Source organism: Macaca thibetana, chromosome 6, assembly GCF_024542745.1.
Source record: "Macaca thibetana thibetana isolate TM-01 chromosome 6, ASM2454274v1, whole genome shotgun sequence".
Taxonomy (NCBI): Eukaryota; Metazoa; Chordata; class Mammalia; order Primates; family Cercopithecidae; genus Macaca; species Macaca thibetana.
In genome coordinates this window covers 159219645-159243869 of record NC_065583.1, presented here as the reverse complement: position 1 = coordinate 159243869, position 24225 = coordinate 159219645, and the positions used below count along the sequence as shown (strand labels likewise).

At 40.7% G+C, this 24225-nt stretch overlaps 1 protein-coding gene across 50 annotated transcripts in view; it reads left to right on the top strand.

The window, feature by feature from the left end:
- Nucleotides 1-24225, top strand: part of BASP1 (brain abundant membrane attached signal protein 1) — a 1209505-nt gene that overhangs the window by 1173334 nt on the left and 11946 nt on the right. The window lies entirely within an intron of this gene.

Below are 24225 nucleotides of genomic sequence, written 5' to 3'. Positions count from 1 at the left end.
TAGGCAGCAGGAATGGACTAAGACACCTACTAAACAAAAAGATAAAATTGTTGTGATTTTGATCTTAAGTTGGAAACATAAAACCATCGTTACAGAGAAGGCAAAACTAGGCCAAGATTTATTTTTTTCAATGGCATTTAAAAATATTTAGTCGTCTCTTTTAATTATAACATTACAAAATAACACCTTTTAGTCTGTTGAGCACAGGCTTGTCTAGTGCTTACCACGTGCCAGGCAGGCCGCATTCTAAGCTTTGCACAGATTGACATTTTACTTTTTTTTTTTTTTTTTCTTGAGGCAGAGTTTTGCTCTGTTGCCCAGGCTGGAGTGCAGTGATGTGATCTTACCTCACTGCAACTCCCGCCTCCCACATTCAAGCGATTCTTGTGCCTCAGCCTCCTGAGTAGCTGGGACTATAGACATGTACCACCAGGCCCAGCTAATTTTTGTGTTTTTAGTAGAGATGGGGTTTCGCCATGTTGGCCAGGGTGGTCTTGAACTCCAGGCCTCAAGTGATCCACCCGCTTCAGTCTTCCAAAGTGTTGGGATTACAGGAGTGAACCACTGTGCCCGGCCCAAAGATGGACATTGTAAAATACAGCAGCTAGATGAGGTGGATTCTTTTATTATCCCATTGTACAAATGAAGAAACTGTGGCACAGAGAAATAAATAACAGGTTACGTAGCCAGTGTGACCCAGAACATCTTAGTGCATGTTGCATTTCTCTCATTTGCTGGAAGCATATCAGTAAACAACAAAAAAAAATGTTTTGCTTCCAGTTTGAGTAATATTTCTGTGACTTCTTTAAGTGCTGTATATTTGCTGCATTTGCTGGGAGTGAACGAGGCCCTGAAGCTTTCGTAGATCTGTGCAGGAACTGGAGTGAGCCAGTGTGTGCCACCATGGGTATCCCTTGATGTCCTCTCCTCTTGTCCCTTCAGCTGCGCTCTGTGGGAGTCAGGCCTGTGGGGACAGTTCACAGGAACAAAATAGAAGCTCCAACCAAGAGCTGCAGGATTTAAGAACAAGGCTGCAAAACAAGTACATGGAGCTGGCACGCAAACTCAGGGCTTTCTGAAACGCAAACTTCAGCGTTTAATTAAATGGGGGTGGGAGGGGACTCTCAACTGAGATACTGAACTGCACTGTGTCTCTACAAAATGCGAGTGTCCCACATTTTAAGGGTGAATGAATATCTCTAAAAGAAAACACCCCTCTCATTCACGTCTATTCTGTATGCTTTCTTGATTGGCTGAGAAAGGAGTGAAATCATGCTCTCCTTTCATGCCCCTCCTTCGACTAGGAAGGAGTTCTTTGATGCACCATTAATAGTTGTAGCAATTACTCTCAACCACGGTGAATGTGTAACTCCTGTTTTCTTTTAAATTTGATCAATGACTCCGTTGTTATTAAAATGCAAGAAACAGTAGAAGTTTTTGTGTATATATACCTGTGATGAGTGTGGTTGAGAATGGTCCTGTGGCTTTATTTCTCTTTTTTGTTCAACTTTATTTTTTAGATCAGTTTCACGTTCACACAAAATCCAGTGGAAGGTACAGAGGTTTCCCATACAAGTCTTGCCCCCGCCCATGCGTAGTTTCCCTCATTATCAACATCCCCCAGCAGAGTACATCTGTCACAATTGATAAACTTGCATTGACACATCATTGTCACCCAAAGTCCTTTGTTTACATTAGGGTTCCCTCTTGGTGTTGTACCTTCTATGAGTTTGGACAAATTTATAATGACACGTATCTACAATTAGAGTAGCATAATTTTATCTCTTTATAAATGTTCAAGTCAGGGCTTCTTAATTTAAGGGGGATTAAATGATCATAAGTGCAATTGTTATGTCATTGTGCTTATTAATAATCTGTTTAAAGTATCTGTAATGCTTTGTGTTATAACTTTAAACAACAGAAAAGGTTGTTATTTGTAACAGTACATCTTTGCTCTGCTTGCTAATGTGCTTGAGGAGTCGAATTAAGTCTAGGAAAAAAAAGTCACCTCAGTTTAAAAAAAAAAGAAGGTAATCGTAAGCATTTTTTTTTCCTTCTAAAAAGATTTATTTGTGTGTGGGGGCAGGGAGGACATGTCTTTAAATAAGTGAACATGTGCTTGTAAAATGTTTTTTAAGCGCTCTCATCCCTGTAAGTCTGTGCCTTTCTGAAAATCTGGGTATGAAACCAGATCATGTGTGTAAAGGGAAAGGGAACATTCCGGAACACCTGTAGTCTGTTGCCTCCAGCAAGTCGACATGCTAACATGGTAGGTGACAAAAGGGCATCATGATAAAGCCGCTGAGACTTAAATGCTTGCTTTTTTTTTTTTTTTTTTTTTTTTTGGAGCGGGAGTCTCATTCTGTCTCCCAGGTTGGAGTGCAGGGCTGCGATCTTGGACTTACTGCAACCTCCACCTCCTGGGTTCAAGCAGTTCTCGTGCCTCAGCGTCCTGAGTAGCTTGGACTACAGGCGTGGTGTGTACCACCACCACACCCAGCTGATTTTTGTATTTTTAGTAGGGACAGGGTTTTGCCACGTTGGCCAGGCTAGTTTCGAGGTCCTGACCTCAGGTGATTTGCGTGCCTCAGCCTCCCAAAGTGCTCGGGTTACAGTCATGAACCACCGCGCCCGGCCCCCTCCAACCTTCTTAACTTCAGTTTCCTGTGTCTAACTTGACACTACTGATGTCTGCCTTGCACTCTGAATTAGCAGAGGGTGAGGACTGGCTGGGCACAGAGTAATGCCCCCATAAGGGATGGCTGTTCCTGCCATTCTCCCTGTTCTAATCTAGATCTCTGTTTCCTTATAGCATTCACAACACATGGTCATTATTTTATTTGTGAATTTGTTTTACTTGTTTGTGGACTGTGTCTTACCATATGATCTCATTGTTGGTGAACTTGTCTTTTTTTTTTTTTTTTTGAGACGGAGTCTCGCTCTGTCGCCCAAGCTGGAGTGCAGTGGCCGGATCTCAGCTCACTGCAAGCTCCGCCTCCCGGGTTTACGCCATTCTCCTGCCTCAGCCTCCCGAGTAGCTGGGACCACAGTTGCCCACCACCACGCCCGGCTAGGTTTTTTTTTTTTTTTTTTATTTTTGTATTTTTTTAGTAGAGACGGGGTTTCACAGTGTTAGCCAGGATGGTCTTGATCTCCTGACCTCGTGATCCGCCTGTCTCGGCCTCCCAAAGTGCTGAGATTACAGGCTTGAGCCACCGCGCCCGGCCGAACTTGTCTTATTTTATGTGTGACTCTAACCATTTCCCTTCCGAGTCTGTCATGAAAGCTTTATGCCTGCAGGCCCTGTGTCTGTCTGTCTCCTTAACACCCTGCACCTTGGTTCTCACCGAATGCTTGTCCACTGCCAGCAGAAAACATAGCACTGCTGTGTCCCTGCAAAGCACTGCAGCTCTTGCCAGAATGTTCATCGTGTGTAACTTTTCAAGTGCAATAAGTAAAATAAGTTTACTATGTGAAACTGGATAAAGATAACTTTTTGCAAATATATCCTTACATTGTAAACTATCAGGGTTGAAGTTTTCTAATTGATATTTTAGGTTCTTAAATATTGGAACTTTTAATTTGGTAAGAGTCTATACATGAAAATATTTCCTTTGTATACCTTCTTGATAAGATTATATGCATTGTACATTCTCGGAATCTGGAGGACACAATAATGAAGTGAAAGGTGGCTTTAACACCATGTGTGCTTTTTCAGACAAGTAAATTAGTCCATGCCACTGTAACGGAATCTGCTTATAAGTGATCTACTTTAACATCAGACTGGATTCTCTGTGGTGTCACTTTTTGTTTGATTTGTTTTGTGTATATAGGTAACAATGATATCAAACCTCAAACATAAATAAAACATAATAGTGTTTTCCAGTATCAGGAAAACAGATTCCTTAAGGATCCCTGATGCATGAGTGTCTAGGGGCCTAGCTTCTAGTTAGTAAACTCTACTAAGTTGAGGATCTGACACTGGGCACGACCAGAGGAATCCTGGGAGTCATCGTTTACAACTCTGCATTTTAAGGGTGAGGGAGCTCGTGACAGAGAGCCTGAGTGTGGCCCACAAGCACACTGCCATTGTGTACATCGTCAGACCTAAGAGTTCTCTTTTAGCCATGGGACTTGATAGGAGGGAAGGCATTGAATGTATGTTTGTGTTTATGTATATCAAAAATACTGTAATTATAGTTTGTTTTTTTTTTTTTTTTGAGACGGAGTCTCGCTCTGTTGCCAGGCTGGAGTGCAGTGGTGCAATCTCAGCTCACTGCAACCTCCGCCTCCCGGGTTCAAGCGATTCTCCTGCCTCAGCCTCCTGAGTAGCTGGGACTACAGACGCATGCTACCATGCCCGGCTAATTTTTGTATTTGTAGTAGAGACGGGGTTTCACCAGTTTGGCCAGGCTGGTCTCAATCTCTTGACCTTGGGATCCACCCACCTTGGCCTCCCAAAGTGCTAGGATTACAGATGTGAGCCACCATGCCCGGCTGATACTATAATTATAGTTTTAAAAAATGTACTTAAACTTCACTGTTGAAGTGGGACTTTTTTTTCCCTGTAGTGACTGTCAAGTAATTTATATTTAAAATTATTTTTGCTTTCTCCCATTCTGAAGATGGAGCTTTATGTTATAATTGTTGATATTGCAACAGACATCTTATAAATGCTAAATCTAAATGCCAAATATATGATATAATTGTATTCAGGAGACCAAATCTATCAATACCACTTTGTTTCCATGGTTAATTTCTTTTTAAAAATACTCTTACCTCAGCAATTTAATATGAGATTAATGATAGTAAATTTTATAGGCCTTTACAAATTAGTAGGCTCTGTGTAGAAAGTTACCTTTTTTTCTCTAGGCAGAAAATCTCAGTTTTTGCTGTTTGGCTCACTTTTTAAAAAAACAAAAACATACAGAGAAAAATTGCTGGAGTGGCCAAAGGAAAAATGGAGAAAGGGATAAAAGAAAGAGAAGAAGAAATTGAGGTCACAGTGAATAAATACATTGCTCAGGATAACTCAAGGATTAGCAGAAGCCCCAGGATTCAGAACCAAGTCTGTATAATGCCTGAGCTTGTATGCTGGCTTCCATGGAGTCCAAACGTAAAACTAGGGGACACTAGTGCATTACTACTAGTGAGTCAAATAATATCAACGTGTGGATAGAGAAAAAAAAATCAAGAGAATTCCAGGAAACAACAACAACAACAAAACACGGTTAGATGTTTTCTAGAATCTTCTATAATTATTGGAGAAGGCTTCTCTAGGGTATTTGGAGGAAGTCTTTCAGCCAGAAACAACAGCCACAACTTGTCCCAGCTGTGGGGTGGGCTTGACCTCTTTAAAAGACGGTTGAGACTGTTTTGACAAGAACCCAACACTCCTTGTAAAATTAAAGACCTGGCTGGGTGCAGTGGCTCACGCCTGTAATCCCAACACTTTGAGAGGCCAAGGTGGGTGGATCATGAGGTCAGGAGTTCGAGACCAGCCTGGCCAACATGGTGAAACCCTGTCTCTACTAAAGATACAAAAAGAAAAAAAATTAGCTGGGCATGGTGGTGCGCGCCTGTCATCCCAGCTACTCGGGACACTGAGGCAGGAGAATCGCTTGAACCTGGGAGACAGAGGTTGCAGTGAGCCAAGATCACACCATTACACTCCATCCTGGGTGACAGGGCGAGACTGCATCTCAATAAACAAACAAACAAATAAAAGACCTCTGGAAAGGGGGAGACTCTAGACTGCGGGAGATATGGCTGCCCTGAAAACTGGCTGAACTTTGTTAAATACAACTCATGAGTAGAGGAATGAATAGTGCTGTGTTTTGTGTCAACTCACATCTCTGTGACTAGATGCACGCTTCTTGGGATATTTGTAACTTGAAGAAATCTGGAAGGACCTCATTCTCTAATTGCCCATTTTCCCAGCTTTACAAATCGTTCTGTGGAAAGTCTTTTTGAAAAGAGCATGCTTGCTCCCTCTTAGCCTCTGGGGTTCTGAAGGCTTTGGCCATGACCACTGAGGATCACCCTGCCTTCCATCAATTAGCTTGTGTCACCTTATAAAAGTCATTGGGCCATTGCAGTGGCTCGCACCTGTAATCCCAGAATTTTGTGAGGCTGAGGCCGGTGGGTTGCCCGAGTACAGGAGTTCAAGACCAGCCTGGGTAACATGGCGAAATCCTGTGTCTACAAAAAAATACAAAAATTAGCTGGGCATGGTAGCACGCCTGTAGTCCCAGCTACTCCGAAAGCTGAGGTGGGAGGATTGCTTGTGTCTGGGAGGCAGAGGCTGCAGTGAGCCGAGATTGCACTGTTGCACTCCAGCCTGGGCGACAGAGCCAGACCCTGTTTCTAAATAAAGAAATAAATAGATAAATGCCATTTGGATTTCTGAAAGCAAGGTTTATCTTTTAAATGTCATCTGGATTTCTGACTATTGGATTCTTAAAGTTCTGAACATGTAAAGTATAGGCCACTGGATCTCAGAGCTTTTTATCCAGGTAACCAGAGGCTGAGAAAATAACCTGTAGGTTCTATAAAGGACGTGGATCCTGACTTCATACAGGCCAACAACTATGTTACTGTGTTTTCATCTGGTTTAGAGGATGGGAAACCATCAGTGTTATTATGCCTTCATTCAATTACGAAAGAAATCGGTTGAATACCAGACTGCTCAATGAATGTAGTTTCTGTGTATTTTCCGACTTTGGGATCGATCTGAAGTTGTGCCTCTAACCACAAATGCTGCTTCTTCAAAAGGTGCCAGTGGTTGGGGATCAACTTTGATGTGGCCTATAAAGTTCCCGGGCCAGCACTTAGGCCTGCCTTTCAGTACATAACCCCTCAGCTAGATTTAAGAAATTGCATCTCTTTCAGTGTGAGACAGCGACAGGAATGAAGTGTGTTCGTATCCGTGTGCTGGCGCTTCGTATGTACATTTATGTTGCATCTTTAACTTAAAAAATCAGTACACTTTATGTTATGAGAATCAGAGGATAAATGCACTACAGAGGATGAGAAAATATTTAGCATTTTTGTGGTCTCTCTTCAGCAGTGCCTCCCCCTTTCCCGGAAAAGGACATTGGTGACCAGAAAAATTGTGATTCTGTTTGCATCCCAGGCCACCATGGAGTCGTTTTATGCGTAGACTGGCCATAGCCCAGGGTCATCCCTCTTCTCTCTGTCTTGTTCTCAGTTGCTTATCATCATTTCCATTCAAACACTCGAATATTCCAGATCTGGGATAGTGGGCAGATGGTTTCATGCTATTCAATTTTCTAGTAAATACCTTTCAAGGGTTACTTGTAGTCAGTCATACTGTCAGAATTCTCACTTCAGCTCTAAATGGGACAGTCCCTTGGCTCACACTTAAATTTAACCCAGTGCTTGTAAACTGTTGAAATTAAAGGACCTAGTTGATACCTAATGTCCGTTATCTGGAGTAGCCTCTGTTGGTAGCTGGATGTATTCATTTGATGTGAAAACTATTGTGTCATAGTTGACAATAAAAGAATTTTTTTCAGCATGCGCTGCCACTATGTGCTGGATAAGACTTTCGTAGTTAAAATATCTGTTTCAGCCCCAATTGGACATGACTCTTGGGTATGCTGTTGTTTAATAATCATTACATGAGACAGTTCAATGTTTATCCAAAGATTGGACATTCTCATTGCATACATTTGAGGGTTAATAAAACCAGTCTCAAGACACTTCAGTATTCTTTTAAACTCTGAATGATGCCCCCTGTAGAATGTGAATGATTTCCAGCCCATACTATAACACCGTGTCCTAAAACATGCATATTTCTGGGTGCCTACAAGATGGCACAGAATGAGTCAACACCATAATATCTTAAAAAATATGTACCACACTGCCATTGTGCTTGTTGATAGTTTAAAAAGCACGTTTACATGTGGTGCGCCTATTCTAAGGCTCCTTGATTTCCTTCTTCTCTTTGTACCACTGTACCACGGGCTGTAGCATCCTTTAAGTATGGAGGCCCTGCTCCATGTCATAGTGACCATCAACAAACACTCCCATCCCCAATTAATTGTAGTTTGCAAAATTATATATGTGTTGCGTTGTAGAAACTAATTGGCGTAAGTATTACTATAGACAAACACTTACTAAAATCTAGAGGTCTTCTTTTTTGTATTTCGGTGGCACTATTTTATTTTCTGAGATCTCAAACTTTTACACTTTCATGGCCCTTGTGAGCTCAGACCCCCTTACCCTGTGCCTGCAGGGCCCAACGCAGGAACCATCCCTGTTGCTGGCCTTGCATTGATGGTGGGCCTGTCCTGTGTGGGGTGCAGTAAATGTGAGTCTTCCTGCAGCCTTCTTGCTTTCATCCAGAAGCAAATTTGGTCAAAACAAGAAGCCATCTGCTCCTGTCTTGGGGATGCCTATAGCAGCAAGTCAGGATTTTTATCTCCTTGGATTGCAACATTCAGGGCCTTCTGTGGGGTAGATCCCTCCTGAGCTTCGGGGCCAGCAAAAAAGTCTGGATGGGTGTGATTAACTGGTGAGGAATTTCAGAAGCCAGATGCAGTTACTGTTCAACCATGAGGCTTTTCCAGTCACATTCAGTCAATGCTAAGTCATTTTCCTGGCATACACTTTTTTTTAACCCTACCTAAAATCACTACAAAAAAGAAGACCTCTAGATTTTAATAAGTGACCACAACCTTTTTACCTTTTTTAAAACTTCAATTTAGACTCTATTTTTTCTATAAATGATTCTTTTGTCTGTAGTAACGTTTCTCTATCTTTCTGTCTTCTGACTTTATTAATTTTTCTTCAACCCACAACTTGACCTAAGTCTTTTTCTTGACCATTTGTAAGGCTTCTCATTCTAATGTGTTTTAAGGATTTCCTTTTATTTTTACCTATTGCTGACACCCTTCTTGCTAGTGCTGTTTTGTCCGCCTATACTGAGGTACACCATTGATTTTAATTTTTTTTCCTTCTTTTTGTTTTTAAGACTGGAGTCCACCGGGCACGGTGGCTCAAGCCTGTAATCCCAGCCCTTTGGGAGGCCGAGACGGGCGGATCACGAGGTCAGGAGATCGAGACCATCCTGGCTAACACAGTGAAACCCCGTCTCTACTGAAAAATACAAAAAACTAGCCGGGCAAGGTGGCGGGCGCCTGTAGTCCCAGCTACTCGGGAGGCTGAGGCAGGAGAATGGCGTGAACCCGGGAGGCGGAGCTTGCAGTGAGCTGAGATCCGGCCACTGTACTCCAGCTTGGGCGACAGAGCGAGACTCCGTCTCAAAAAAAAAAAAAAAAAAAAAAAAAAGACTGGAGTCTTAGTCTGTCTTCCAAGCTGGAGTGCAGTAGTGTGATCTCAGTTCACTGTAACCTCCGCCTCTTGGGTTCAAGCAATTCTCATGCCTCAGCCTCTCGAGTAGCAGGGGTTACAGTCATGCCCCACCACGCCCAGCTAATTTTTGTATGTTTTTTTAAGTAGAGATGGGATTTCACCATGCTGGCCAGGCTGGTCTCAACCTGACCTCAAGTGATCTGCCTGCCTCGGCCTCCCAAAGTGCTGGGGTGATAGGCGTAAGCCACCGCGCCAGGCCCTGGTTTTAATTTGAGGCATATTCCACTTGGCTTTAAAAGGTCACTTTGTTCTTTATAAAAACTTTGCACTTCATAAGAAGTGTGTTCTTTGATGAACTTATCTATTCTTTTCTGAAATGTTCTGCATTGACTTTATGGTAACTATTAACAATCAACCTAATTTTTTGTTACTATTTATTTTTCACAGCATGAGTATATAATTTATGTGGAGAAGTCAGTGAGCAGACTTGGCGTTTTTAAGTAATCCTATGCTCCGAATACTGGTCATTGAGAAAAGTTTATTTGAGAGATGATCGTAGGCGAAGCGGTCGCATGAATATTGTATCGTCAAATGTACTGAAATATTTTAACCTGAAGTTTTTGGTGTTTGAAGAGTGGTTTTGAGAAATCTACACTCTGTTAGATTTAGATTTTGCTGCATAGAACAGAAAACCTAAAACTATAATGGCTTACGTGAGAGAAAAGGTTAACTCTTCTTATATTAAATTCCAGAAATGGGTTCTAGGGCTAATCTGGCAGTTGAGGGGTGTGATCGAGTTTCCAGATTTCGGATATCCCAAATACCCTGATTTTATCATTACACATTGTAGACAAGTATCAAAATATCACATGTACCCCCAAAATATATAAAATGATTATACGTCAATACAAAAACATTAAATATATGTTAAAAAGGTTTCAGACTCATCTCTCAGCTCTTCCTTCCACAGTGTTGGTTTCTGTCTTTAGGGTCCAAAACAGTGGCTGGAGCTCCAACTTTCTTTGTCTAGCAGCAGGAGGCGATAGGGAAGAACAAAAGCTTTGTCAGAAGGCTGTGCAGTATTTCAGCTCATATTTTGTTTTCTAGGACCTAGCAGTGGAGTTACGAACATACTTTAGTGGAAGAAGAACATAAGCATTGGATGTGAGGGTAGTGGTGGTGGTAGTGGTGAAAGTTGGTTCAGAAAGACCCCCACATTTCTGGCCGGGCAATGGGGTGGATGTGGTTCTAGTCTCTTGGGAGGGAGCACAGGAGAAGGAGAAGGTTCGGGTAGGTGAGAAAGGTAGTGATGAGCTCACTTGGGGAAATGTTGATTTCGAAGGATATTCTGTTGAATCAATCGTAGACCACTGTGTGCATGAATCTGAAGCTCAAGAAATAATCCAGTGGGCTGTAGAGTGTAGACAAAGAATCCTCAGCATCCCAGAGGGCTTTCAAAACCCTTCAACTGGATGGGTCTCCCAGGAAGTGCACCAAGACGGAATTGATGAGCGCCAAGGGTGACAGCCCCTTAAACCTTTGGAGGAAGTCATGGACAGAGGGCAGAGGAGAGGAGCTTAGACTGGGACTTGGAGATGAGAAAGCTAGGTCTGGGGAGAATTAAATGGAGGCTGTGACTGGGGAGTAAGCTCATGATAAGAAACAGCTGTGTTTTCTTTAAGTCTTTATTGTCTTATTTAATTTTTGTAAATCCCCTCTCATGTAAAGGTATTATTATCCCTATTTCGTAATTGTGAATAAACAGGCTCAGAGGGTAGGTGACTTGCTCTGTGCCGTGCAGCAGAAGGGGATGGAACTCTTGCCTGACACCCAAGCACGTTTTTTGGAGCTGTTCTCTGTGGATTTTGTGCCTTGGCACCACACCTCCTGGGGAGTTTAACCGCCTGTCCAGAGTTTTTGACCTGGTACGTGCTGTGTAGCAACCTGTCTGTTTGCTCTCAGGCAGAATACATAGAAGAAGGAATTAGAGTTAAGAAACAAAAAGACTATCTTGTTTCCCCATCTTAAAAAGTTCCCATGTGACATTGTTTTTCACTGATAATATTGTTGCAAACCAAAAAGTGCCCAATTAATCTTTGCAGCATCCTTTAGACCTGAATCACACTCTCATCTGATCATAGGAACTGAGTCACTGGTGAAGTACGTTCGTCTAAGACTCCGGACAGGAGTCAGTCAAGTTTTTCTTAAAGGGCTAGATAATAAGTACTGTAGACTTTCCCAGCCATGCAGTTTCTGTTGCAGTTCCTCAACTCTGTTCTTGCAGTGTGAAAGCACTTACTGATAATACGTCAATGAATGGCCATGGCTGTGTTTCAATAAAACTTTATTTTAAAAAAAAATCAGGTAGCCCAGTGTAGTGACCTCTGCTCTAGAAGAGAAGACTAATTCTAGAATGTCTAGCTCATAATCTGGCAAGTAAAATAATCTGACAAAATCGTAAAATCAATTATTTTTCGTTATTTTCAAAGTTCACAATATTTAGTTACTTTAAAAATGACTTATTTCTATAGTGATTATTTATTTGTTTATTATTTAAGACAGGATCTCTCTCTGTCACTCAGGCAGTGCAGTGGCATGATAATGGCTCACTGCAGCCTCACCCTCCTGGGCTCAAGCAATTCTCCCACCTTAGCCCTCCCAGTAGCTGAGAGTACAGGCGTACACCACCCTGCCCAGCTAATTTTTTGTGTTTTTTGTAGAGATGGGGATCTCACTATGTTTCCCAGGCTGGTCTGGAACTCCTGGACTGAAGTCATCCTCATACCTTGGCCTCCCAAAGTGCTGGGATTACAGGCATGAGCTACTATGTCTGGCTTATAATTATCTTTTTCAAGTGTAATGATGGTTTCAGGAGAACCGATGCAAACTATGACATTAGATTCCCCACTTTCTTCTCTATTTTGTTTTTTTCTGTGTAGTCTTTTTGGAATTCTGATTAATCATGGTCCTTCCCAGTCTCTCAGAATGACCCATATCTTTCAAAACTATCGTCTTAATCATGAAGACCCTCAGTTACCAAATTGAGAAGTTTATGTTGCTTTGACCACCACCTGTGTGCATCCCAATACTGGGGGTTACAGACTGCAATCTGTGATCAAGGGAGAGCTTGGATACCCGCTTTATTAACAAATTTACATGGTTTTGTTTTTTGTTTTTTTGTTTTTTTGTTTTTTTTTTGAGACGGATTCTCGCTCTGTCACCCAGGCTGGAGTACAGTGGCGCGATCTTGGCTCACTGCAAACTCCGCCTCCCAGGTTCACACCATTCTCCTGCCTCAGCCTCCTGAGTAGCTGGGACCACAGGTGCCTGCCACCACGCCCGGCTAACTTTTTGTATTTTTAGTAGAAACGGGGTTTCATCGTGTTAGCCAGGATGGTCTTGATCTCCTGACCTCGTGATCCACCTGCCTCGGCCTCCCAAAGTGCTGGGATTACAGGCGTGAGCCACCGCGCCCGGCCTAATTAATTTACATGTGTTTTACTCACCAGTGATGAGAAGGCCACCGACACATTCGGGAGGCTTTATGGAACAGAGAAATCCTTCAACATTAGTTACTATATCTAGTGTTTTTATTTGTGTTATGCAGAAGATGTACATAGCTATTTTGGAAAAGCATTATAAGTAGAACTTGCATGTTGATAGATTTAGGATGTGTTTGGATTACAAATCTCCATTTGTACTATACTTGAGAGTTTTTGGTAATTTAAACCAGACTAGATCTTTAAGGGAAAATATTTTTCTTTTCTCAGAGAACAAACCAGGAAAACTTTAGCATCTTGAAGGTAAATTAGTGTTGATTATGACAAATGAGAATAATTAAATTGCAAATAGGCATAAGCAGATTCTCTTCTTTTTAGCCATTAGTTCTCATTTATTTGTAATTGAAAAAACAAATATCTGCTAACATAATTGTAATTCATCTTTTGTGTTCATTTTTAAAGTGCCTTTTCCTTTCCAGGCAAGCTGCACTCATGCATGGCAGTGTTACAAGGTGGGGCTTGTGGACTGAGTTTGGGGAGTGCTATGAATCTATTAGGATGACCTATCACAGTCAAGATTCAGTAATTCCAAGTAAAGGGAGACACTTTTGCCTGACTTAGATAATGGTCTGGATTTTAGCGTAGTTTTTTTGGAAATGCAGTTCTGTCACTTTCAAAGCTATGTTACAAACGGAATAAGTCTGTGTGAATGAGTAAAGGCAGGTAAGTTGATAAAAGCATTCAGTTTGCAACAGATCTTCAGTGTATCATGGTACTCAATACAGTTTTTGAATAATCACATTTATTTATCAGATTTTAATTGGAGAAGATTTGCAGAACCCAGCTTTGAATCACTACAAAGTATGAATCCTGTCATCTAGAATACTTAAATTTAGTATGGACTGATCTGAAGACATTTTAGGTTTGAATAAGAAAAAGAGGCCCAATATAAAAACAGAGAGAATAAATCTTAAAGCACCATCTATGTTGGATATCCTTATTGCGACAGATCCCACATTGGACAGACGATTTCAGTTGACACCAAAGGAAGTAAGAATTTTCTGAGACTGACGGGTATCTTGGTAAATGTTCCCTCTTTGCAGGTGGTCGTAGATAATTTCAATTCACCCTCTGCTTCCTCTGCTTTCTTCTAACCGAGGAAGGTGTAGCTTTGATATATTCCCCTCCTCATGTTACATGATCATTTATTCTAACTGGCAACATTTTATTTATTTGCTTATTTGGACCCATTGTTCCAAACATGTAAACTGTCTTGGACCTGCAAATCTTTGTATATTGGTGTTTATTGTATTAGTGTTTGAGATACGTGGAATTTTAGAGATGAAGTGGCTCAATCCATTTATTTTATAGAAGAAATCTTAGAGATGTGAGGGACAGGTGTAGGTTCACAAGAGCTAGGACATGCTATTCTAACAAAAATCCTTCCCTTTGGTTCAATTTTTAATCTATTTTAGGTCCTTCCATCTCATGTTAATGACATAGTAATCTACCCACTTAATACTATCATAAGTTCACTAGGTTTTTTTCCCATTAAAGCAGACTCATGAGTCATAGTTTACTATTACTTTCCAAGCTTTTATTCTGTATTTTCCTTAACATGTTAGAATCATGTGGAATCTGTGGTACCTGTGCTAATCTGAAGCCACTATGTATTTTGAAACCTCTTGCCCCATGTTGGATGCCTGGTGTCGATCAGGAAGTGTTGTAACATGTAACACATCACTCACCACTCTTGACGGTGTTACAGGGTAGGAAGTTGTGGGGGTGCAAGGCTGGCTGTGGATGTAAATAATAGAACATTCAGAATCCTCACTGAGGCTGATTTCACCAGTTTATATAAATCAGGTAAATTTGCTCATGTTAAATACATCTCTTTCACTTCCACCTTCTGTTTCAAGTTGACAATATGTTTGCATTTACTCTTATTGAGATACTGTGCCTTTCCTCAAACATACCTGTTGCAATTTCATGATTGCTTAAGACTAATGCTGTCACCAGTATGTTTCATTTAGCAACGTCCTACACACCAGAGTAGGTTTCTAGACAGGGAACTCCAGATGCCCACATGAAGGAGGCATGGGCTGAGTGTATAGGGTAGAAACTTGGCCTTTGAATCGGAAGGAATTTGCACCCAGCTGAGGGAATCTTGAGGTGTTCTCCTGTTGACATCTGAGGTTTCACATGCTCCTCATTTGTCTGATATCTACATGACTTGCCTGTACCCCACTTTTTTGCAGCTTCTACCTTGGCCCATATCTTAGAGCATAAGCAATTCGAAGGATATTCCAAGGAGAGTCCAGAAAACTTCATTAGGAAAGATTTAGGAGCCTGCCTAGTTCTTTTCTACTCTAACTCTTGCAGAATAGATTGATTTTCCTGTTGTAGTTTACTTGTTAAAATTGTTTAAGCCACACTGTCAGAATTTAGCCCACAGGCTAGCATTGGTTCTGCTACCTTTGACCCTTTTAAGAGTCATGGTTTTTCTGTGATGTAGAATGGAAAGATCTATGGGCAGTCAGGGTCGACCTTTGCGTGCCCTGCTTCTAGCGCAGTGCCTGGATGTTCATGTCATTTCTCAAATAAATAAGTGAATTTGAGTGCTCAATAGAATCTAGTTGTGTGTATACATTATTACTGCATGTTTATGCAAAAACTAAAAATTATAGACATAAAGGATACGATTCTAGTCATCTGTATTACAAATGAAGTAATCAACCCCGGAAAGTTAACGGTGGCTTGTTTAATGTCAGCAGCTAGTTCAGTGGCCGTAATGAGACTCAATCCCAAGTTGAACAGAAATTGTTTAAAAATTCAAGTTTTAAAAATCATGTACGATGAATGATGTTGGCTCCTCTTCTAAGGAGAGTGATTCTCTAAGCCTATAGGAAAAAAAATAGTGGTGGCTGACTTGTGGCCTGAATTGCATGCTAAGGTTGAGGAAGGATCTCCAGTAATTCTTTACTTTGTGTTTGAATATAGGATTTTATAGCTGTGGGTGGAGAAAAAAAAATATTTCTAGGGAAAAGGTTTACTGATAATTTGACTGAACCCCAAACAGGTGAACTGGGTGAAACAGAATATGGCACATGGTCCTTCATCACAATTTTTCTACCTAACCTAAAGCCAGTAAGATGGAAATAGTTTGGAAGAGACACTGTCTGCTGAGGTTGCTTTAAACAGAGTCTCTCCTGGGACTTAGAACACATTTTAAGGCTCATTGTCCCTTTTGATGGTTTCTTGGAGACGTTTTTCTGTAGTGGATGCAGGCACTTGTATTCCTGGTTGGCATTCATCTTTTACCAGTGTGAGGAGGCTGTTTTTATCATTGTGAGATTTAGTAACATTTACTTGTTCTTAGAACGTACAGATTATATAATGGATATTGCAGGCTGTAACCTAGAATTTAAATATTAAAAAGAGTGATTAAAAAACAAAACAAAAAGAAGAGTGATTGTTTTTGTTGTAATTGAATCAATTCCTATTGTTTACTTGTTTTGAATGTAGTAATTGGTTCCATCGATCTTTTACTTAATCTTGAAATTCAGAGTTACTCTCTATTCTACAGGAATGGAGCTGGGAAATGGTTCTAGGTAAAGGAAGGTAAAATGTGCTGAATACCTAGTGTGTGTGGCGAGCTGAACTATATCCTTTACTGCAAATATTCCATGTAATGCTAACAACCTCCTCCCCTTCTATTTTCTTCTGTAGGCAAAGTTGTGTTCACTGAGGCTGACTCCCTGCCCCAGGTCACATAGCTGAACGTGGTCTCTCACCCCCTTGCCTATGTGCTTTTTTTTCACAGAATATATTGGATCAAGATCCAAAACTTATTGGCAAGCCATCAAAGTTCTGCTTGAACTAAAAGAGGAAAACTTGTTTTCTGAAATGTGAACTTTAATTACTTAAAATGGAGGCTTCTGAAAACAGTATTGTCTCACAGGGCAGGCTATAAACCTTGAAACAATGGAAGCCTCATGTTGTGTAAGAAGGTAGCTTACAGAGCCAAACAGCACTGTTCCTGTGTTTCCCCCACCAGTGACAGGAGCATCTGGGGTAGCAAGGGGATGCTACCAGGGCCTGGTGTTGGCATCGGAGGGTTCTTGAAATCGCTCACACTGCTCTTGCTTTTCCATACAGGCTGCTTATATCTTGCCTCCTCTGGCTAAACTATGGTACTAACAAGATGGCAGTTGGCTGCTGGGGAAATTCTGATAGGGAGAGTAAGCCTGGGTCATTCCAATTTATTTACGGCTCTGGTAGCAAAGAGAACTCAAAGGCAGTACATCTCTATAGCTGATGAGATTTCACTGGGGCCAATACTACCTGTTTTGTGCACGCTCACTTCTCTGTTAGACCTGGCTAGGTTTTCTGCCGTGCTTGTTTTTAGCTTTGTAACCAGCAGTAATCACACTGGTCTTTGGGATTTTCATGTTTCAGGTTTTACAGATGATGCAAAAGCATTCGTTGATTCAAAGTCACTGCAAATGCTATGTATATGTATTTCTCAACATGCGGCCCCTGCACTACTTTTTCGGTGTTACCTGGTCAACTTGGTAGAAAATAGATTCTTAGGACTCATGCTGAGCCCACTAATTAATCTCTCTGGAAAGAGATAACACTCCCCCCATCTGTATTTTTAACAAGCTTCTCAGATGATCCCTATATACATAAATTTCACTCCTACTATTAGACACATTATACAGAAATACTGGCAAACAAGAGGTTGAAGTGACTTTGTTTTGAGTCTACATCATGAGTAAGGGGCAGTTGGTATTGAATTCTAGTTTGTGTTTCATCCTCGAGTCTGGGGATGAAATGCATCATCTCTGGAATTCCACGGGTGGGGACAAATACCCTCCGTTATGTTTTTAAATGTCACAGCCCTCTGGGATTCACACCTTGGGTGTTGCCTTGTGGCTCAGTGCCTGTTTTCTTAGGTAGCTAAAAGGCTTGAATTTGAAGAAGGCAAAAGTGTGGAGCAGAAAGTCAGCATGGACAATTTGGGGTGAAGCATTTGCTTGAGAAATCTAGGGAGATTTGAATTTATAAGGAGGGGCCAGATGACAGATGTCATTGAAAGTCACACCATGCTGTTTGAACTCAACACGGCAGTAGAATCCGGAAATGGCACAGTGCATATGTAGTAGTCCATTTTCATGCTGCTGATAAAGATATCAGAGACTGGGCAATTTACAAAACAAAGAGGTTTATTGGACTTATAGTTCCACATGGCTAGGGAGGCCTCACAATCATGGGGGAAGGTGAAAGGCAAGGAGGAGCAAGTCGTATCTTACATGGATGGCGGCAGGCAGAAAGAGAACTTGTGCAGGGGAACTCCCATTTTTAAAACTATCAAATCTCGTGAGACTCATTCACCATCACAAGAACAGTGCAGGAAATACCTGCCCACATAATTTAATCACATCCCACTGGGTTCCTCCAGTACACATGGGAATTGTGGGAGTTACAATTCAAGATGAGATTTGGGTGGGGACACAGCCAAACCATATCAGCATACTATTCATCTTTGGATTGAATACATTCTTTTATTAATTTAGCAAACATTTACCAAACCCCTGTTAGTACTGAACATGACAAAGGAAAAAGCAGATTCTTTGTTTAGTGTGTCAAGGACATACATAAAGGATTTTAGGATGGTTTTCACTGAAAATCATTAAAATATGAAATAGCTTTAGGACTAAAAATACTACATTTGCTGTTGGTGCCAAAAAAATTTGATACATTAAAATGTCAATATGTAAGAATTTTAGGTGGTCATAAAACGTGTGAACCAGCCCTTTATTTTTGGAGACAGGAATTACAGGAAATAAATTGCAGTTATTTCTGGAGTAGGCAGGCCTCCCCTCTTCTCCCTAATCACCAGTCTGTCTTTGTTAGGTGGCCACATCGATCGAGCCTGTAATGGCTGCAAGCCCATCATGGTCTGTCTAGTCCATTAAGAAGCAGCAGAAATATCTCAACTGCTCTAAATGTTTTCCTTGTGCCTTATTTTGAGTTCTGTTTGGAGAATTCTAAGTTAGTTGTGGTGATATGATATATTGGTTTCCTGGTCTATTAAAGAGAGAAATGGAACAGAAATGATCTCTGCAGTTTGCATTTCCTGAGAAGGTTGTGGTTCACTTACTCTCTTTATTGACCAAAAGAGCAGGTGATTCATGTAAAATCATATGTTAGGCGGCAGTAACTGGGGCTTTTGAAAGGACCACCCTTTAAGTGCAAATAAATAACAATGTGAACACACAGCAGACTCTAAAAAGCATATTAGACTATTGATGAGAATGAATAATGTATGTTTTGTGATAGTGTTTGCTACATGTGGCAGGATGTATTAAAAAAGAAGGAAAAACCCTCTGCATTAGTGTCTATGCAGTCAACCTTCCCTTTCAAGGAGAAGCTTAACTATTATCTGCCACCTCTATAGTAGCATTATCAAGTCAGGGTTTTATGGTTAAATCTTGTAGAATCAATTAGGAGATTCACCTTTAAAAATTGGTCTCTACAATATGCACATAGTAACAAAAGAAAAAAAATCTTGACAATATCATTGCAGTGATTTCTGCATTCTGGTCTTTAATTATGTGATGAGTCCCAGTGGCAGAGAGTTTGTGGTCATGGATGGTACCTGGAACTTGACCACGTCTCATTTAATGCAATGGAAATTTCCATTATTATTTGGCTTATTTATTTTTTTCTACTGCTAGTGAAAGGTAAGTTACATAACCCAACTTACAGTCATGGACTCTTTCATCTTACAAGTTTATAATTTGAAAATTAGATGTTTCAGTCTGTAGTGAGTCTGTGATATTTATCAAGTACCCATTGTGCATTAACACCCATGAAGCAAAATCTTTGTTCTGAAGCCTCAGATTTATGTTGAATAAATATTGAAGAAACACCCTAGGTCAAGATTCAAGTGAAGTCAGGCAAGCCTATTTTACTGCTGGAACTTCGAACACAATACAACAATATAAAAGGGTTAAGCAGGCCTGGCTGGTCAGGTGGTTCACACCTGTAATCCCAGCACTTTGGGAGACCAGGGTGGGAGGATTGCTTGAGCTCAGGAGTTTGAGACCAGCCTGGGAAATATAGTGAGACCCCCATCTCTAAAAATTTTTTAAAAATCTATTTTATAAATAAAATTTAAAAGGCTTAGGCAATGATTATTTAGATAAATGACCAAAGATGGATGGTTTATCTAAAGACCAAGACCAGATTGCATAGTAAGGACAGAATAAGAAGTTCTTAAGAATTAAGGTTTGTTTTTTTACATTTATGTAGTGAATACGTATGTGGATGCTGACTGTGCATTTCCTTATCTCAGAAGCTCCTAAAACCATTTATAATGCAGCAAGCCTGTTGCTTTACTGTTGCATACCCGTTGTTTCACAATAAGACCTCTCCAGGTTTAGTGGTCACTGTGGCAGTTCTTCAGCATTTTAGTTGTTGAAATGTCTCCCCTTTTCCCAGTACTTAAGAAATCCTAAGTGTTGTAATAGAGAGTACTAAGAAGGTAAGTGACTGCACAATGAAACGCTGTAAGGTAAAGGACTATTTCAAAGATACATGATCTAACGTTTACTATGTGGAGATTGTGTGGAGCCATTACTCTGGAATAATTCAGATTTAACCATATTCATGTAAAAGAGAGCATGTTGAGTTGGAATAACCATCAGATTTAGAATTTATCTCATTGGCTTCTCTCTTCCCCCATCTGCATAACAAAGTGTTTCACTTCAACAACCATCCGAACTTGCCTTTCTGAGCCTCCCAGAACTTTGCCCTGTCAAGATTCCTCGCTCAACTTTCCACTTTAGTTTTGATTTTTATCCTTTGTCTCATCCCATCTTCCCATAGATATTTTCAGTTCTTGCAAATCCTTGTAAACAAATAAAAGTCTTGCCAAAATGGCACATTTCTGCCATTAACCGCACTCTTTGGTATGGACCATTGTGGCTTTCTCTTCTGGCACCTTCTGTGCTCTGTGAGCCCTTTCAAAGAGGCAGGTGTCTTCACTCCTTTATCGAAGTGACTCTGAGGTCCGTTGTGGACAGCCCGTCACTGGATCAATTTGCACCATCTCTCTTCTCATCTTTCGTAACCTTTTTGTAGCAGCATGTGCCTCCTCCAAGCTGCTTTGTAAAATTTTCTCTTTTGATTTTTGAGAAATAATCTTTTCCTTTCTAACTCCTACAAGAGCTGTTTTTCTGCTTTCTGTCATCTAAGTAGAGATATTTTCCCTATGAGGCAATCTTTATAGATTTAGAGTCCATCTTTTCTTATTCCTAGTATATGAGAGTCCTCTCCTTCCTCTTAAATATCAATAGGGTTTTCTGATAATCTCAATTGGACATTTCCTCTTTGTTCCCTTTGACATAAACACTTTGCATTTCCGCATCCTCATCTGCAGAAAGCTTATTTGTTCTTCAGGGCAACTTATCATGATGGCTAAGAGACCTTAATGTTAATCTGGTTGAGTGAGCCAGAGTGCCTGTATTCACCTCACACCTTCACAAATAACTGGTTGGTTGATCCTGGGTAAGTTATGTACCTGCTATGTGTCTTAGTTTCTTCATGCTAAAGTGGGGATAGTAATAATTTCTCCCTGGTAAAACTGATGAGATAACTAATGAGTCGATATGTGTAAAGATAAGTATCAAAACAGTCTTAATGCTGAGTGTATATGAATAAGTATTTTTTATATTTCTATTGTCTCAGACTCTACCTTCTTTATAAACCTTTCTGATCCTGATCTCAACTAATCGTCATCTCTTCCGGTGAAACCGTTGCTTTTCCTTCTCCTGATAGCGCCTGACTTACTCTCATTTATATTTTAATTGTCTTCATGTCTTCTCCCTCTTGCTAGAGTAGGCTCTTCACTCACTCATGTTCCCTGTCACGTCTTACACCTAGCGCACAGTTCAAAAAAGATATTTTCTCACTAAGATCAAATCTATTTTATTTTATTTTATTTTTTTTGAGACGGAGTCTCGCTCTGTCACTCAGGCTGGAGGGCAGTGGCGCCATCTCAGCTCACTGCAAGCTCCGCCTCCCGGGTTCACGCCATTCTCCTGCCTCAGCCTCCCGAGTAGCTGGGACTACAGGAGCCCGCCACCATGCCTGGCCAATTTTTTGTATTTTTAGTAGAAACGGGGTTTCACCATGTTAGCCAGAATGGTCTCGATCTCCTGACCTCGTGACCCGCCCGCCTCCGCCTCCCAAAGTGCTGGGATTACAGGCGTGAGTCCCAGCACCTGGCCCCGATCAAGTCTATTTTTCTAGACTAATTGAAATCACTCTGGATGCTGACTTCTACAAATTATACTGTGACAGAGTCTCATTGTGTATCTTTATGGGGTACAAAGTAGTAGTATATATATATTTTTAACATTTCTTTTCTTTCCTTTTTTAAAAGAGACAGGGTCTCACTATTTGCCCAGGCTGGTCTCAAACTCCTGGGCTCAAGTGATCCTCTTGCCTTGGCCTCCCAAAGTCCTGGGATTACAGGCATGAGCCACTGCACCCCACCTGGTATTACAATTTTTGAATAAAATGTGGAAAGATAAAATTAAAGTAATGAACATCTCTCACCTCAGATGTTTATGCATTTTGGATTTTTCACGAAAGATCCCCAAAGACCCTGTGCTGGTGTGTGTGCAGGGCTAGACTGGGCTTCATGAAGAATAATGGAGGGGTTTCTTGTGATTTAGCTTCTTTTGTATCAGGGACGTTCTGATTTTGTAGATGGAACTCTTCTGAATCACCTCTTTGGGAAAATTTGGTTGTAAAAGTGTGAGTGTGTGTTTCTCTGCGTATGTGTACTTTGTTCACTCAAGTTTGTTGCATATCTTTATCATACTTTTTTACACTGATGAACATTTTTATTGTAACAAGGTAATAAATTGTCTTGAATGTTTTCTCTCAATTTTTACTCATGATATTTCAAAGGTTTACCTAGAAACTTAGACATGGGTTGGCAGCTCTTAAGATAGTGTCCTCTCCCCAGAGGACATCTGCATCCTCTAAATGATGGGGATGTTATTAGAATTGCTAAGTATGAGCCTTGGCTGAATCAGACACTGACAACAATAATTTCAACAATGGAAATTGCCACCAGGCACTGAAGACTTGACAAGTAACTGCGACAGAGCACATACTGGTTGGAATACTAAAAATACACATGGGCTACATTACCTTTATTTCACTTTCCTCTTTTAGAATAAAAATTTCAACCTTTTAAAAGAAAAGGACCAGTCATTTGTTGGAAATAGAAATTGCTGGACATAAATATTTTAGATTTCTTTCTTCTGATAGTATTGAAAATACTTTATATGTGTTGTGCTTTTTTTTTTTTTTTTTTTTTTTTTTTTTGCGACGGAGTCTCGCTCTGTCACCCAGGCTGGAGTGCAGTGGCCGGATCTCAGCTCACTGCAAGCTCCGCCTCCCGGGTTTATGCCATTCTCCTGCCTCAGCCTCCCGAGTAGCTGGGACTACAGGCGCCTGCCACCTCGCCCGGCTAAGTTTTTGTATTTTTAGTAGAGACAGGGTTTCACTGTGTTAGCCAGGATGGTCTCGATCTCCTGACCTCGTGATCCGCCCGTCTCGGCCTCCCAAAGTGCTGGGATTACAGGCTTGAGCCACCGCGCCCGGCCGTGCTTTTTTATTCTTTGTAAATTATTTTCTTTATGTAAAAAAGAATTTTTTCCCTCTTATTCCAACATTTGCTTCAGGTAGGTTTGACCAATAACTTGCATTCTTTCCACTTGCATAATTATAAACCCAACTTGTTGGTGATGGATTTGCATGTAGATGCAACTCAGTTGTAAGTTTATGTGTTACTTAAAAAAAAATTGTGAGTGAATTGTCTGGCATATAATCCTTGTTAACATTTGCAGCTCTGAATTAGTAGATGACAGTTGCTTGTCCAAGGGTACACAGTTAATATGCTGCAGCCACATACGGAACTTTGTCATGAAACTTTGATTCGTTCTCTGCATCTTTGTAAGCAGATATATTTTTTTCTGGTTATAAGAGGGAAACAGAATGAAAAGGAGATGACTTCTTGTCTTGATTGCATGATGAAGCTGCAATCAAACCAGAAATAACACTCCAGTCTCTGACACATATTGTTGCATATTTATGTTGGGTTTTGCTATAGACTTGGAGCCATCTTCTCCATTATCATCTGTCTGATCTCATGCTTAATAACCTTATTCCGCTGGTTCTAGATGAAATGGTAATAAATCCAAATTTGCATTTTCAAAGTAGAAAACTTTGTAGTGGATAGGACCTTTGTATGATTCAAACTGCCCTATATAGGAAGTGCTTAGATATTATAATAATCCAG